The 17,284-nt window shown below is 43.0% G+C and overlaps 1 long non-coding RNA gene across 4 annotated transcripts; it reads right to left on the bottom strand.

Annotated features, from left to right (window-relative positions):
• Window positions 1-8,358: 8,358 nt before the first annotated feature.
• Window positions 8,359-10,352, bottom strand: LOC119354118. Of its 4 annotated transcripts, none has more exons than XR_005170644.1 (5): window positions 9,628-10,352; window positions 9,154-9,539; window positions 8,896-8,990; window positions 8,783-8,806; window positions 8,359-8,650 (listed from the first exon to the last, which is right to left on the bottom strand). It is a non-coding gene; the product is annotated as an uncharacterized LOC119354118 (long non-coding RNA). The 4 variants fall into 4 exon arrangements; XR_005170642.1 differs by lacking the exon at window positions 8,783-8,806 and having other exon boundaries at window positions 9,628-9,756; window positions 9,838-10,352; XR_005170643.1 differs by lacking the exon at window positions 8,783-8,806 and having other exon boundaries at window positions 9,628-9,745; window positions 9,943-10,352.
• Window positions 10,353-17,284: the final 6,932 nt, after the last annotated feature.

Genomic DNA, 17,284 nt, shown 5'->3' with positions numbered 1-17,284 from the left:
AGGGTGAAGTGACGATGTGTGTTGGAAGTGGTTCCAAGATTGATATGATCATCATCGCACACTCCCTATACTTTCGGGATTAGTGTTGAACCTGAATAAGTGTTATTTGGTGTTTGCGTTAAGCATGAATATGATTTGATCATGTTTATTGTAATACGGTTATTCATTTAAGTAAGAGAATAAATTGTTGTTCTGTTTACATGAATAAAACCTTATATGGTTACACACCCAATGAAAATAGTTTGTTGGATCTCGATCGTAGTGATACGCATAATCATAATATTAAAACCAAAAGATGCAAAGTTAATAATGATAGTGCAGCTTATTTGTAGCACTGCCGTTTAGGTCATATTGGTGTAAAGCGCATGAAGAAACTCCATGCTGATGGGATTTTGGAATCACTTGATTATGAATCACTTGATGCTTGCGAACCATGCCTCATGGGCAAGATGACTAAGACTCCGTTCTCCGGAGCGAGCAACTGACTTATTGGAAATAATACATACTGATATATGCGGTCCAATGAGTGTTAAGGCTCACGGCAAGTATTGTTATTTTCTGAACTTCACAGATGATTTGAGAAGATATGGGTATATCTACTTGATGAAACATAAGTCTGAAACATTTGAAAAGTTCAAAGAATTTCAGAGTGAAGTGGAAAATCATCGTGACAAAGAAAATAAAGTTTCTACGATCTGATCGCGGAGACAAATATTTGAGTTATGAGTTTGGTCTTGAACTAAAACAATGTGGAATAGTTTCACAAACTCATGCCACATGGAACACCACAGCATAATGGTGTGTCCGAACGTCATAACCGTACTTTATTGGATATAGTGCAATCTATGATGTCTCTTACCGATCTACCACTATCGTTTTGGGGTTATGCATTAGAGACAGTTGCATTCACGTTAAATAGGGCACCATCTAAATCCGTTGAGACGACACCATATGAACTATGGTTTGGCAAGAAACCTAAGCTGTCGTTTCTTAAAGTTTGGGATTGCGATGCTTATGTGAAAAAGTTTCAACATGATAAGCTCGAACCCAAATTGGAGAAGTAAATCTTCATAGGATATCCAAAGGAAACTATTGGATACACCTTCTATCACAGATCCGAAGGCAAGACTTTTGTTGCTAAATTCGAAAACTTACTAGAGAAGGAGTTTCTCTCGAAAGAAGTGAGTGGGAGGAAAGTAAAAAACTTGATAAGGTAATTGTACCTTCTCCCTTATTGGAAAGTAGTTCATCACAGAAATCTGTTCCTGTGACTACTACACCAATTAGTGAGGAAGCTAATGATGATGATCATGTAACTTCAGATCAAGTTACTACCGAATCTCGCAGGTAAACCAGAGTGAGATCCGCACCAGAGTGATACTGTAATCCTGTTCTGGAAGTCATGTTACTAGACCATGACGAACTTGCGAACTATGAGGAAGCGATGATGAGCCCAGATTCCGCAAAATGGCTTGAGGCCATGAAATCTGAGATGGGATCCATGTATGAGAACAAAGTATGGACTTTGGTTGACTTGCCTGATGATCGGCAAGCAATTGAGAATAAATGGATCTTCAAGAGGAAGACGGACGCTGATAGTAGTGTTACTATCTACAAAGCTAGAATTGTCACAAAAGGTTTTCGACAAGTTCAAGGTGTTGACTACGATAAGAGTTTCTCACTCGTATCTATGCTTAAATCTGTCCGAATCATGTTAGCAATTGCCGCATTTTATGAAATCTGGCAAATGCATAACAAAACTGCAATCCTTAATGGATTTCTTAAAGAAGAGTTGTATATGATGCAACCAAAAGTTTTTGTCAATCCTAAAGGTGTTAACAAAATATGCAAACTCCAGCGATCCATCTATGGACTGGTGTAAGCATCTCGGAGTTGGAATATACACTTTGATAAGTTGATCAAAGCATATAGTTTTATACAGACTTGCGGTGAAGCCTGTATTTACTAAAAAGTGAGTGGGAGCACTACAGCATTTCTGATAAGTATATGTGAATGACATATTGTTGATCAGAGACAATGTAGAATTATTCTGCAAAGCATAAAGGGGTGTTTGAAAGGAGTTTTTCAAAGAAAGACCTCGGTGAAGTTGCTTACATATTGAGCATCAAGATCTATAGAGATAGATCAAGACGCTTGATAAATTTTTTTCAATAAGTACAAACCTTGACAAGATTTTGAAGTAGTTCAAAATGGAGCAGTCAAAGAAAGAGTTCTTGCCTGTGTTACAAGGTGTGAAGTTGAGTAAGACTCAAAGCCCGACCACGGCAGAAGATAGAAAGAGAATGAAAGTCATTTCCTATGCCTCAGTCATAGGTTCTATAAAATATGCCATGCTGTGTACCAGATCTATTGTATACCATACACTGAGTTAAGAAAGGGAGTACAATAGTGATCTAGGAGTAGATCAATGGACAGCGGTCAAAATTATCCTTACTGGAATAAGGATATGTTTCTCGATTACGGAGGTGACAAAAGGTTCGTTGTAAAGGGTTACGTCGATGCAAGTTTTGACACTGATCCAGATGACTCTAAGTCTCAATCTGGATACATATTGAAAGTGGGAGAAATTAGTTAGAAGTAGCTCCATGTAGAGCATTATTGACATAGAAATTTGCAAAATACATGCGGATCTGAATGTGGCAGACCCGTTGACTAAACTTCTCTCACAAGCAAAACATGATCACTTTTTGGGTCTTAATCACATAGCGATGTGAACTAGATTATTGAATCTAGTAAACCCTTTGGGTGTTAGTCACATGGAGATGTGAACCAATCACATAAAGATGTGAACTATTGATGTTAAATCACATGGCGATGTGATCTAGATTATTGACTCTAGTGCAAGTGGGAGACTAAAGGAAATATGCCCTAGAGGCAATAATAAAGTTATTATTTATTTCCTTATATCATGATAAATGTTTATTATTCATGCTAGAATTGTATTAACCGGAAACATAATACATGTGTGAATACATAGACAAACAGAGTGTCACTAGTATGCCTCTACTTGACTAGCTCGTTAATCAAAGATGGTTATGTTTCCTAACCATGGACAAAGAGTTGTTATTTGATTAACGGGATCACATCATTAGTTGAATGATCTGATTGACATGACCCATTCCATTAGCTTAGCACCCGATCATTTAGTATGTTGCTATTGCTTTCTTCATGACTTATACATGTTCCTATGACTATGAGATTATGCAACTCCCGTTTGCCGGAGGAACACTTTGTGTGCTACCAAACGTCACAACGTAATTGGATGATTATAAAGGTGCTCTACAGGTGTCTCCAAAGGTACATGTTGGGTTGGCGTATTTCGAGATTAGGATTTGTCACTCCGATTGTCGGAGAGGTATCTCTGGGACCTCTCGGTAATACACATCACTGAAGCCTTGCAAGCATTGCAACTAATGAGTTAGTTGCGGGATGATGTATTACGGAACGAGTAAAGAGATTTGCCGGTAACGAGATTGAACTAGGTATTGAGATACCGACGATCGAATCTCGGGCAAGTAACATACCGATGACAAAGGGAACAACGTATGTTGTTATGCGGTCTGACCGATAAAGATCTTCGTAGAATATGTAGGAGCCAATATGGGCATCCAGGTCCCGCTATTGGTTATTGACCGGAGACGTGTCTCGGTCATGTCTACATTGTTCTCGAACCCGTAGGGTCCGCACGCTTAAGATTTCGATGACAGTTATATTATGAGTTTATGAGTTTTGATGTACCGAAGGAGTTCGGAGTCCCGGATGAGATCGGGGACATGACGAGGAGTCTCGAAATGGTCGAGACGTAAAGATCGATATATTGGACGACTATATTCGAACATCGGAAAGGTTTCGAGTGATTCGGATATTTTTCGGAGTACCGGGTAGTTACGGGAGAAGCAATGGGCCTTGATGGGCTTTAGTGGGAAGAGGAAAAAGGGCCAAGGGGCTGCTGCGCCCCCCTCCCCTCTAGTCCGAATTGGACTAGGGAAAAGGGGGCCGGCCACCTTTCCTTCTCCTCTACTTCCTTCTCCCTTCCTCCCCTCTTGGTGGACTCCTACTAGGACTTGGAGTCCTAGTAGGACTCCACATCCTGGCCGCACCAATTGCCTTGGCCGGCCTCCTCCTCCTCCACCCTTTATATACTGAGGCAAGGGGCACCCCATGAACACAAGTTGATCCACATGATCATATTCTTAGCCGTGTGCGGTGCCCCCTTCCATCATAGTCCTCGATAATATTGTAGCGGTGCTTAGGCGAAGCCCTGGGACGGTAGTACATCAAGATCGTCACCACGCCATCGTGCTGACGGAACTCTTCCCCGACACTTTGCTGGATCGGAGTCCAGGGATCGTCATCGAGCTGAACGTGTGCTAGAACTCGGAGGTGCCATAGTTTCGGTGCTTGATCGGTCGGGCCGTGGAGACGTACGACTACATCAACCAAACGCTTCCGTTGTCGATCTACAAGGGTACGTAGATCATACTCTCCCCTCTTGTTGCTATGCATCACCATGATCTTGCGTGAGCGTAGGAATTTTTTTTGAAATTACTACGTAACCCAACACATACACCTATCATGTATCAACATACAGGACTATCTGCTACATATGAATGCTTGCCAATTCTTTAGGTCACAACAAGCAACTAAAGGATAATACAAAAAATCACAAATAGTCTTTGTTCTTCATGATGGAGGTATTTTGATAATCATGATAAAGAGGAAGCTTGAGTTTACAGGAAACCAATTGGCTATCATGATCGACGGGCACAACTAAAACAGCTAGTAACCAAACAAATAGAACATCTTTTGTTGGTGAAATTATAGAAGAAATAGTAGATAATTTTATATGCATCAATCTACAGAAGGCACTGAACCATGTACCATGGGTGGAGAACAGGCGGACAGAATTCCGGCGAAGTCGAACGACGAGATTCTGGCGAAGTCGGCAAAACGGCGACAACAATGTCAAGCATGGGAAGCAATCGAATAGGGGTTTCGGCCGGGGGAGTCAAGGCGTTCTTATAGCCAAGGCGATGCGAAGTAGTTTTTGTACTTTAATTTCCTGCTTGTAGTATTTTTTTTGACGAGATGCTTGCAGATATTGTTGCCAATCTATCCCCATAGCTCCCCTTGCGCCATCTTATGAAGGTCCAAGTACCAAGTCCTGGCAACATATAATCTGTCTATATATGCATCGAATCACATGAAACAGAAAGGGCATCACACAGCTAGCTTCAACAACAACAAAGGGCTGCAAGACTCATAGAATAAATATCTTCACAGGATGTAATGCTTAGATTAGCATGCATTAGCTGATGGATTAGCAGAAACTCTTCACTATGAATCACTAAGCTTTATCCATGATTTTTGTTTTCCAACCGTGCTTCACCAATGAAATTCAGATTTAATAGAATTAGTAATGACAGCTGTAAACAAAATTAGTGATGAGAATTAGCAGAAAATCTTATGGATTAGCAAAAAATCTTAACTACAAACAACCATCAGTGATGAGAATTAGTAATGACAGCTGTAAACAAAATCAAAATTTAACAATGGGTTCTTCACAAGTTCATAACAATCCAACTGAACAAATGTTGGACTAAAAAATTAATATCAGGACACAATCTCTGGACAACATAAACTCCATGTATAGAATTTTAACCACTTCTTCAATTATCCAGAATAGCAAGAAACATATACGCTGATGCATGAACAAAAAATAGCAAGAACAAAAGTTGTGGAAAATCACAAGAAACATATACGCTGATGCATGAAGGAAATTCAGAAGAAAAAAAAAGTGCATGGATATTACTCTAACAATGTGCATGAAGAAAAGCAAATCTAAGTCGTTCATATACAGACCTTTGACCAACAACACAAAAACCTAACCCGGAGGATGTAATTAGAAGATCAAAAGTACCTCCCGTCCATGAACAAAGGTGCAGATATAATTAATCGAAAAAGGCTAAAAAATTAAAGTCTTTGAATCTTAAGGCACTATTCGATGATTCATCACAAAATTATGATTAAGCAAATAATCAATCAGTACAGGAGCACATCTTGTAATTTACTGTCCCCCCACAGCAGGCAAGAGACGGAGGGGCACATCAATCTGGTGCACAACTTGACGGTCGTCGTGGTGGTGCTTTTGGCCGCGTTCATGGCGCTCATCGTCAGGGTAGTCCAGCCGACCGACGAACTGATGACCGCGTTCGTCCTATCGGCGGTAGGGTCGATGCACGCCGCCTTGTGGGCGGTGGGGGTCTCCAGCGGGCTCATCGGTGGGGTTCCCCTTGATCAGCCGACGCCGTGGGTGTCTTCACTCATCCCATGTTTGTTCGGCTCTCCATTCGTGGGGTTAATCCTCGGCCAAGTCCCGTTCGTCTTGTTCCATTGGCTGTTGATGCTCTCCCTGCCCTTCTTCTTCCCTAGTTCTACCACTTGAGACAGCCTGCATGGGGTCGAACAGGTAGCGGGCGTACGGACCCCGGCATCACGTCCGCCGGGACCTAGGTCAACCCCGCTCTCCCTGCCCTTCTTCTTTCCTAACGCCTCCTCTATGTATCCCATCGACGACTCGCTGGAGAGGGGCGGCGCCATTGCAATCTGTGGCTGGTGACGGGAGCGTTGGTGGCGTGGTCGGGATAAGGAAGGGATTCCCGAATCGTTTCTTTATTATTACTTCTACTGGACTGCGGGTTGAATTCCCCACACCACAAGGGGTTTTATATAAAAAGGGCGCGACAAATTCTAAAAGCGTATTATGACGGTGAAACAAATTCTAAAAGCGTATTATGACATGAGAAGAAAGCGTATTGTGACGGTGAACCCATGGAGTCAATCCGTGCTTTATTATTAGGGATGGATTATTATTATTATTATTATTATTATTATTATTATTATTATTATTATTATTATTAGGGAGGGATTATTATTATTATTAGGGAGAGATTTTGTCCATACAAATTATAAAGGCGTATTATGACATGAGAAGAAAACATATTGTGACAGTGAACCCACGGAGTCAATCCGTGCTTTATTATTAGGAAGACTAGTAAAAATGCCCGTGCGTTGCACCAGGCAAAAAAAGGCGATACAACGCAATATCATTAAGCACCATTTATTATATCCAATAACAAAAGAGTATGTGTGTTGCACCGCGGGACGTTTGTGCTTCTCTGCAGAGAAAACACCGCAAATTTTTTTCCGAAAAACCTGCTCTGGTAGTTGCAAAAAAATTTGTACATAGTTGCAAAGAATTCAGTACATAGCAAGATAGGTACACGCCTGCTGGAAAGTATCTAAAACTGAAAGAAGAAAAGCAGCGAGGATGTACGCAACATGTTCCCTAAGCAGGGTCTCCACCTTACCACCAGCAAAGAAGAATCCCTGGTCCTCTCAGTCTTTCATGTGTCGTCCGACTCTTTCTTCCCCAAGGTCACACCTGCATCCATTTTCTATCAATTTACAGAAAATGGAACATCCTTTTTATCTAGTACCAATTTACAGAGAACGGAAGTATGCTACTTTCGAACACTGCCTGCAAGAACTCTTCCACAACATAGCCATGATCAGTACACCAATCTAATACTGAAACTTATTCATACATGTGTCAATCTGTGCGACTCAAACAACAATCATGTACATGTATTAGTTCTAATTTCACTTGCTAGGATCAGAGGTAACTAACCAGCAAGAGTTATTACAGTATCTTGAAATGAAGCATTGCTAGCCCCTACAATCAAATTTGTCGACATCCATAGAGCATATATAGTCGATAAATACTCTGATTTTCTCCAGGGATTAAAATTTTTTATCTAATAAATTGTTGATTCATCATGGTCCAGCATAAAAAAGAAGTGGAAGTTATAATCTGTTATCTAATAAAGTGGTTCAGGGTGTCAAACACAATATGAATTTTGAAACAGTTTCATTGCGCAGGAGCAGATGGCCTGCAGTTATGTTTGTGAAATTTACTGGCCAGAGAAAAAAATGTGAAATACCAAATTCTAAATAGCTCGGCATCAGGAGAGGCGGCACCTCATCATATATTGGGTCTTTAACAAAATCAAAGACATAGTAAGAGTATTCCTGAGCTCCTACAGTCATACATACTTGAGCTAGCTGATAGTGACATATTACTACATCTATGTGAACCTTTATTATCCTACTCTGCTTTTCTTGATCCTCTACTTTGCTATAAAGCTCAGATTTGGTAACTTAACCATGAACTTCTAAAACATGCTTTCATTTTCCAAAAAAGAAGTAAATTTCTTTGGCATGATCAAGCCAAATCAACCTCATCCGTCTTGGCCCCTAGCTCAAATGATATAAAGCTGAGGCACCTAACATTTTTCCACTTTGTAATGAGATTACGGTCTGCATAATCCTGGTCCAGGCAAAATTCATACAGCTCCTTAGATATATCCTTCCTTATTCTATAGAAAAGATCATAAATGTAACGGCTTCTTGGATGAGAAATGCGGAAAATTGGCCAGAGTGCTTCACACTTTCCCTGTATGACCAAGGGTAACATCTGAATTCCTCAAATTAGTGTATATTCTGCAGACTTGATTCCCCCCTAAAAACATACATCCACGCCTCTAGACTTCTTTCTTCTCTGAAAAATCTGAAAACATACCAAGATCTGATTATAGAATAAAATTTAATGATCCATTAAACTTGAAATTCGTACGAATATACATGAAAAAAACTGAAATCTCCATTGTTGATTTCTAACAGCACGAAATTTGAGTCACACCTCAAATCTTCAGGCAGAGGTAGTCTGTTGTACGCACAATTATAAATTAGCTAGAACCCTGTCATGCAAACTACCAACCGAAAATTGACTTTGTTTATCAATTGGAGGCTTACTGGATTGTGCAGTGATTCAATATCCACAAAAGATGAGGTTGCTGGGGAGTTCTCCGTGAATCAGAGCCTGCTCCAAAGCCTGTTGTGCAGTGATCCTACGATCGGACAGAAAGGTACATTCTGTAATATGTATTATTAGAGAACTGATAGACTGATCAGTTTTCTCAAATGCAATGAATTTTTCAACCATTACGAACGCGCAGACCTTTGATGATTCAACTCACATTAACCATGTAAAAATTCAGAGCAGTGGGGTACCTTGTTGTCGACCATCAGAGAAACTTCCAGTTATGCCTCACCGGCCACAATGTCCACATGTAGAACCCAATGGGAGCACTCTCTCCGTTCATACTTGGAACACGCTGTGCTTGTGTTGACAGACATCGTAAAAAGAAGCAACAGACAGTGCACTCACAAACCTAGAAACTGACATCGATGACTCGGCAGAACATGTGGCGAAGCCCACGCTCACCGCTTCCCAATGTGTTCGAGGTGGCCCTCCTCCACCACAAGACGGTTGTGTCAGATGGCATTGGAGCGGTACGCTACGACCACAACGGCTGGAGGGGGAAGGTTGCCGTCACCACCGTGGTGGGAGTGACACCTCAATCGGTCACTAACAACAAAATCAAGGTGAAATTGTCCTGAAAAAAGAAAACAAAAGCAAATGAATCCAGTGCCCTGGCTACATTTAGAGAAATAGCTATCAAAATTTAAATGTAGTAGTCATACAGAAGAGCAACCGAACTCGTATTTGCTCCATACTGACTTTTGCTTTGTCTATGTATTGCACACCATCGGCCAATTCCCTTGATGCAGCTGCACCTAAGCATCCGAACAAACACAAATCCTGCAAAAAAACTGAGAATTTATTGATTGAGTATATGAAATTGCACAAAACGCAAGTTGAATCCTAAAAAAGGATAATCATTGAGACAATACATAAGCATGTACTGTATGTGCACCATAGATTCAGGATGAATAACAAGAAGAGATTAGCATGATGGTTGAGGGAGCTATGGGCTTGCTGCTCCAGGCCACGCTCACCCCCGATGAGGAGTTGTGGGAATGCCATCCTCCAACCCCAGCCGCCGGGTGATCTGGAAGTCTCGCACCACACCAGCGGGGTCGCGGCTGTCCGCTAGCAGCACAGCGAGCCCCATGGTGAGGCATACGTTGAGGAAGCTGCAGCTTCGCTTGCGTCTGAGGCGCCTTCACCCACGGCGAACTGGGCGATACCAGCAACTTCGTGACGCCGCGGCCGGCGTCCTATAGGATGATGTAGTTCGGGCGGCATTCATTGGAGGGGGCGTTGGGTTGCGACGGGGGCGGCGAGCGGGCAGAGGTGCGACCGCGGAGGCGAGGATGTCTAGTGGGCTGACGCGCGAACGCGGCGGCGAGCGGGCTGAGGTGCTGCCATGGCGGAGAGGGGGCTGAGGTGTGGCGGCGACGAGGGCTCGGCAAGGGCAAACGCGAGGGTTCGAGTTGAGGAGGCAGATGCGTACGGGTATGTGGGCCTGATTCACTGGGCCAAAGTGCACGGTCGAGCATTGTTTGCATCGTTTGATGCACACGACGTGGTTTCTCGAATTAGTACCACCTTGTGTATATGTTTTAAATTCAAACTAAAAACGTAAATTTACAGAAAAAAACGTATTGTGACGGTGAACCCACGGAGTCAATCCGTACTTTATTATTATAGGGATAGATTAAAAAAAATAGGGAAAGATTTACTTTAGTTAATTCACACATTACTTCAGTGTAGTAAAAATATGAGACCAACCCCTAAACTAGTGTTTTAGTTTAACCCTCTGCCACAAGAAGTTTGAGACTCAAATAATTTAGTTTGATATTTTAGAAAATATAAAAGGCATTTATATAAATGTTTAAGTCACTGTTTTAATCATTTTGGAACACTTCAACCTTTTATAAAAACTTGGTTTCTTCACCAACAAAACTTATGATTTATTTTCCATAGTTTGAACATTTTAGTTTGACATTTGAAAACTTTTATTTTTTACTTTATTTTAAATTTGAATTTGAACTATTTTCGAATCAACGAGAGTCTAACAACAGTAAACATGGTGATGTGGCATCATTAGTCGGAGATTACTGTAGCTTAACTACCGGGCGTTACAAATCTCCTCCACTACAAGAAATATCGTCCCGAGATTTAAGAGGTGGAGTAAGGAGGAAAGTTTTGGTTACGAAATTCTAACGGATCTTCTCGGTCTTGGTTTCTCTTCTCAAAGAGGTTGATCCATAGCATTGATGTCTTCATTCCTATGCCTGAATGCATCATGATGAAGCTGTCGTCCTTCCTTCAGGATCTTCACTGTACTTGCGAAAGGATAAAGGGTGGTTATTCCGGAAGAACGGACCTCTGCAAGGTTGACTACCTGGTAGCTAACATCGAGGGAAGGTGGCGGAAAGTAACTCTCAAACTGAAACTTAAGAAAAATTTGAGAGCAAAGTATGGAGGTACCATGAGAAGTTTAAGCGGGTAGGCAATCGTTCGATACCTGAAAAAGGTGTGAAAGGGGTCCAGAGCAACGAGAATAAGTATTGCATCTGATACCACTATAGATTACTAGGGAGATGACCCATGAATTACATACGAAATCAAGCGTGAGGAATAACTTTGGCAACATGGGTGTACAGGAGAGTCAGGTTTCGATCATGTGGAACTGTGGGTTATGGGCCCACTATGTGGTTAAAAGTAGGAAGGCCGTTGACATCTTACATGGTCATGATAGCAAGACATGTCAGAGGATAGCCTGTCAGTTATGTTGGCAACAACGTTGGTACCAAGGGCGAGGGACGAAGAGAACCATTTTCCTGCTCGTTGAACGAGGCGGACCATTAGGCAAAGTTCTCGTCCATCGGTGGATACCGGAATGTCATCAACAATAGTAACAGGTTCTTACTGACAGAGTTGTACACCGAGGTGCTTACTTAAGCAGGGATTTATCTCTGCTCAGACAAGTTAGATTACAAGAAAGGTGAAACAAAACAATGGAAAAGAAAATGTGATTATTATGGTAACCAGACCAATGGAAAGGAAAGGTGATTATACCCAAGTACTAGAGTATAACTTTCCCAAGGAAAGGCAGACCATGATAGGGCTCCAAGTATTAAACCATTTAGACAAAGGGGCAAGGAATTTAAGAGGTTTACCTATACAACGGTGTTTAGATAACTGATCAAGAACAGTTAGCATTGCGCTCCCAATGTTCTTGTAGATGATCGGAGTACCACAACCATCTTCGGGATAGCATTGACACGGTCATCAGGTAAAGGTCAGACCTTGGGAACACAAAGGATCCGTCGGGAATTTCTAGAACATCTCATGCAATTTGATCAGGGAAAAGATGAGGATGTGGCCGATGGGTTCAGTAGCAATTCATCGACATGTCAAAAGGATGCATTCCCAAAATTAATATGAACAAGTTTGTGTTGGGGGAGAAGATAAGAATGTTGTCGATGCTGACACAAATCATCGAGGGTCAAGGATGGTATTTCTCATCATGAATTCAATTGACATCTCTGAAGAAGCCAAAGTGTTGACGGTGATCACGACAAATTTTGTCGAGAGACTCTATGAAGATGCCGTCGACCAGAAAAGGAAGGATGAAGTGAAAGGCTATGAGAACCATGGATTTGACACAAGCTCAAAGTCAAGCTTGTTGTTCGAGGTGAAATGATAAGATGAGGAAGATCAATGTAAGCTTAGCTCATCGTCAGAAGTTGCTCCGGGCATAAGGACCAGGTAGCACAGTTAAAAGTTGACACGATAAAAGTATAGCCGATCAGGCTAGGAATGATGTGATGGGGTATAAAACTTCCTAGTATCAAGTACTAGGTGTAATGTTGGAAGGTAAATCGGAGTAGAGGTTGGACGGGGGAAATGATTTGCAGAGGATAAGTATTTTAACTTATCCAGTAATGGAATCAAGGAGGAAATATGGTCGGAACCACGACTGCAAAGGATCAATTCATAGATACAAGATGAGCTTGTACCAAAAAAATAATTATTTTTACGAGTAGCTTCCATGGTAAGTTCTACATCGGGTCCATGGGCATTGACACAATGGTTCAAGGTCGACTCCCATTTCTTCAATGCATAACCTTTCATTCACTCGTTGTTTTCGAAGAAATTGTAGCGCAGAAGATTTATCTAGCAAAGTACCAGAAGAGTAAGACTCGTGAGAACTCTCGGGTTCATACGAATTATGGAAGGCATAAGTTCAACCCATTGGGGCATTTTTATGAATCTATACAACCATCAAGCAAGCAAAAGAAATGAGTTCAAAAGATGAGTATCGAAGTCCAAGGAGATGATACAATTTACCGAAGGTATTATGTATCAGGGAAAAACTCACAAGATTTTGGATGTGAAGGACACTATCGGATAACAACCCAGCAATGGATCTGGCGATTCACGACAGAGCTGATGTGAGTATCAGTAATCAATTAGATGAAGAAGGGGATGCAAAGGCATCAACTTATAGAAACGTCTGAATGATCCGATGCTTGGGTACAAAGGAATTATGATTTCAAGAAGAAGGATCAGAAGCAGAGGCTCCGATCAAAAGATGAGTAAGTTGAATAGACTTAGAGGTGCACCTGATCAAATCTTGATTGGGCAAGAACCAGCTCATATCTGAAACGATGTCTGAGCCAGAAAGAAAATTCCCAAGGATTAATTGATGAATGTGTGCATTCACACACATGCTGAATCATCAAGATCAGAATGTTAATCCCAAAGGATTTTAATGAATATCGCTAGAAAAATGGAATTAACCAGAAAGCAAGTATGCAAGAATTCCAAGAGCAATAGGTTGTAGAGGATTTTTGGAAGATCAAATAGTATTTTGAAGAATTTTTGTGAATCACACCAACAACTGGGGATGAACGGATCCCCGGAATTGTGAGGAATTATTCATAAGTATGTTCAGGTGGAAAGGAACTGCAAGGCAGTAGGTTCAGAGAATTCTCAAAAGTCAGAGAATACTTTCGGGTATCTTGTAATAACAAGAAGGGATGGAAGCATGAACGAAGAGGGTACGCAGTTATCCATAAGGATTCAACGGTGTTAAGGGATTACAAAAGAAATGAACACAAGTTCTCGGTAGTAGATCGGAGAGTATCTTCGAAGTCTTCTGGTGAAGCAGGCAACCATCTGGAATGAAGGGGCTCTCCGGGGAAAGCCGTTACGAGAACCTAATGTAGTTAGTTAATTCATTTAACCCGAATAGAAGAGAGAATAGAGTCCCAGAGTATAGACGAGGAATAAAAGATCCTAATACCACCCTATGGCGACGTGGTCCCGTAAGACACACAACCAATATTAGTAAAAGCTTTTAAGTGACTAGACTCAACTTCGGCCAAGGAGTTGGAAAAGGGGGCTACCTACAAGCAGTCGGCTCTGATACCAACTTTTTACGCCCTTGATTCAGTCGTACACTAATCATACACGCAAATGTGTACGATCAAGATCAAGGGCTCACGGAAAGATATCACAACACAACTCTACACACAAATAAAAAAATAATACAAACTTTATATTACAAGCCATGGGCCTCGAGGACTCTAATACATCAGCTCGAATACACAAGAGTCAGCGGAAGCAACAATATCTGAGTACAAAAATAGGTTAGACAAGTTTGCCTTAAGAAGGATAGCACAAAAGCAACATCGATCTAAAAGGCAAGGCCTCCTGCCTGGGAGCCTCCTGACTACTCCTGGTCGTCGGCGGTCTTCATGTAGTAGTAGACACCCTCGGCGTAGTAGTAGTCGACTGGGTGGCATCTGGCTCCTGGGATCCACCATCTGATCGCAACAACCAGAAAGAAGAAAGAAGGGGGAAAAGAGGAAGCAAAGCAACCGTGAGTACTCATCCAAAGTACTCGCAAGCAAGGATCTACACTACATATGCAACATTATCAAAGGAAGGCAGTGTATGTGGACTGGGTTGCAGAAAGGCCAGAATAGAGGGGATAAGCTAGTCCTATCAAAGACTAGCATCTTCTGGAAACCACCATCTTGCAGCAACAAGAGGGGGTAGAGTAGCATAAAGTAAACTAGTAGTAGTGTCATCAACCTCGGCCAGAGATCCTTTCTCGACTCCCTGCGAGAAAGCAATCCTCGAGCCATACTACTCATTTCTCATCTCAAGTATCCAGTTCTAGTTGTATCGATCGGAATACAACTCCAAGTGTCCGTTACCGTAGGACGGGATATCGATAGATGTTTTCTTCCTTGCAGGGGTGCACCAACTTACCCACCATGCTCGATTAACTCCGGCCAGACACACTTTCCTAGGTCATGCCCGGCCTCGGCCAAACAATACGCCGCAACCCGACCTAGGCTTAATAGAGAGGTCAGCACGCCGGACTAAGCCTATGCACCCAGGGGTCATGGGCCATCTCCCCGGGAACTCTTGCACATTGCGTACGCGGCTGGTGAGCAGACCTAGCTACCTCCTTAAACAAGGCAGGAGCTTACGCAGTCCAACCCGGCGCGCGCCGCTCAGTCGCTGGCGTCTATTAAGCTTTGGCTGGTGTATACGACACAGAACGCCCATACTATGCCCATGTGATGGTTAGTGCTATCAGGCCAGAGGCCCCTCGGATCAAATATCCAAACCGTTAGTGTGTTGGTAGTGCGGTCATGATAAGAGACTCACGAAAGATGTGACCCCGTCGCCCCGTCTCGAGTACTTGCGGCAAGGGCTAAGAATGCCCGGCCACGCCTCGTAAGTATCTCACGGGCACCTTCCAGGTCAACCTGACTCCACACCACTCACAATTAAGCTCGCGCGGGTACTTCTCAGGGCCAACCCGTCTTTAGTAACATGGTTCAGTGTAAAGTCATAGTAACCATAGTAACTGTGTGTCTAACACCAAGGGAAACCCTGAGGAACCACCCTCGTTGGATTCCACTCGATGTAATCATCAAGATGAACATAAGAGGAACCACTCTCGGGGTTCACACTTGAGGGGTTGCACGACAGAGTGGTTAAGGAGGAAATCACCCTCGATGACCACGACCGAATAGCTACACTACAGAGATTTGATCAGGAGTGATGTATGAGGTGTCACCCTTGGCACTTGATAGTAACTCTGCAGAGTCGTACAACTAGGGGGTGATGTGCGGTGTCGGGGCTTGGACGTCGATCATGTTGATCGAGACATCGAACATAAAGCGGGGCAAAAAGGACAAGGTGGAGGTCACTGATGGATCTCTAACCAACCTATACTAAGCAGTTTAGGATAAGCAGGTAGGTAACAACAACCGGTTACAATAAACAAGCTATGCATAAGAATAGGAGCAAACAATAACAGTAGCAAAATCTAATGCAAGCATGAGAGAATGGAATGGGCGATATCGGGATGATCAAGGGGGGGGTGAGGGAGTCCTGGATTAGGGGGTCTCCGGACAGCCGGGCTATCTCCACTGGCCGGACTGTTAGACTATGAAGATACAAGATTGAAGACTTTGTCTCGTGTTCGGATGGGACTCTACTTGGCGTGCAAGGCAAGCTAGGCAGTACGAATATGGATATCTCCTCCTTTGTAACCGACCTTGTGTAACCCTAACCCTCTCCGGTGTCTATATAAACCGAAGGGTTTTAGTCTGTAGGACAACAATCACAACATACAATCATACCATAGGCTAGCTTCTAGGGTTTAGCTTCTCTGATCTCGTGGTAGATCTACTCTTGTACTACCCATATCATCAATATTAATCAAGCAGGACATAGGGTTTTACCTCGATCAAGAGGGCCCGAACCTGGGTAAAACTTCGTGTCCCCTGCCTCCTGTTACCATCCGGCCTAGACGCATAGTTCGGGACCCCCTACCCGAGATCCGCCGGTTTTGACACCGACATTGGTGCTTTCATTGAGAGTTCCTCTGTGTCGTCGCCATTAGGCTTGATGGCTCCTACTATCATCGATAACGATGCGGTCCAGGGTGAGACTTTTCTCCCCGGACAGATCTTCGTATTCGGCGGCTTTGCACTGCGGGCTAATTCGCTTAGCCATCTGGAGCAGATTGAAAGCTACGCCCCTGGCCGTCAGGTGAGATTGGAAGTTTGAACTACACGGCCGACATCCGCGGAGACTTGATCTTCAACGGATTCGAGCCACAGCCGGGCACGCCGCACTGTCGCGATGGGTATGACCTAGCTCTGCCGCCGAACAGTACCCTAGAGGCCGCGCCCACATCAGCTCCGACCCTTAGCTCGGAGCCAACTGCGCCAATCGAGGACGGGTGGTTGGACACCGCCTCAGGGGCTGCAGTCTCAACGGCGATCGAGCCGAACACCAGCATAATCCTCTGTGCAGCCCGTGACTCCAAGGTGTCGGACTCTTTTTCTGACTCCG

This window comes from Triticum dicoccoides, chromosome 2A (assembly GCF_002162155.2).
Source record: "Triticum dicoccoides isolate Atlit2015 ecotype Zavitan chromosome 2A, WEW_v2.0, whole genome shotgun sequence".
In the NCBI taxonomy this organism is placed as follows: Eukaryota; Viridiplantae; Streptophyta; class Magnoliopsida; order Poales; family Poaceae; genus Triticum; species Triticum dicoccoides.
Note: the sequence above shows the minus strand (reverse complement) of the source record. Positions and strands in the feature narration are given on the sequence as shown.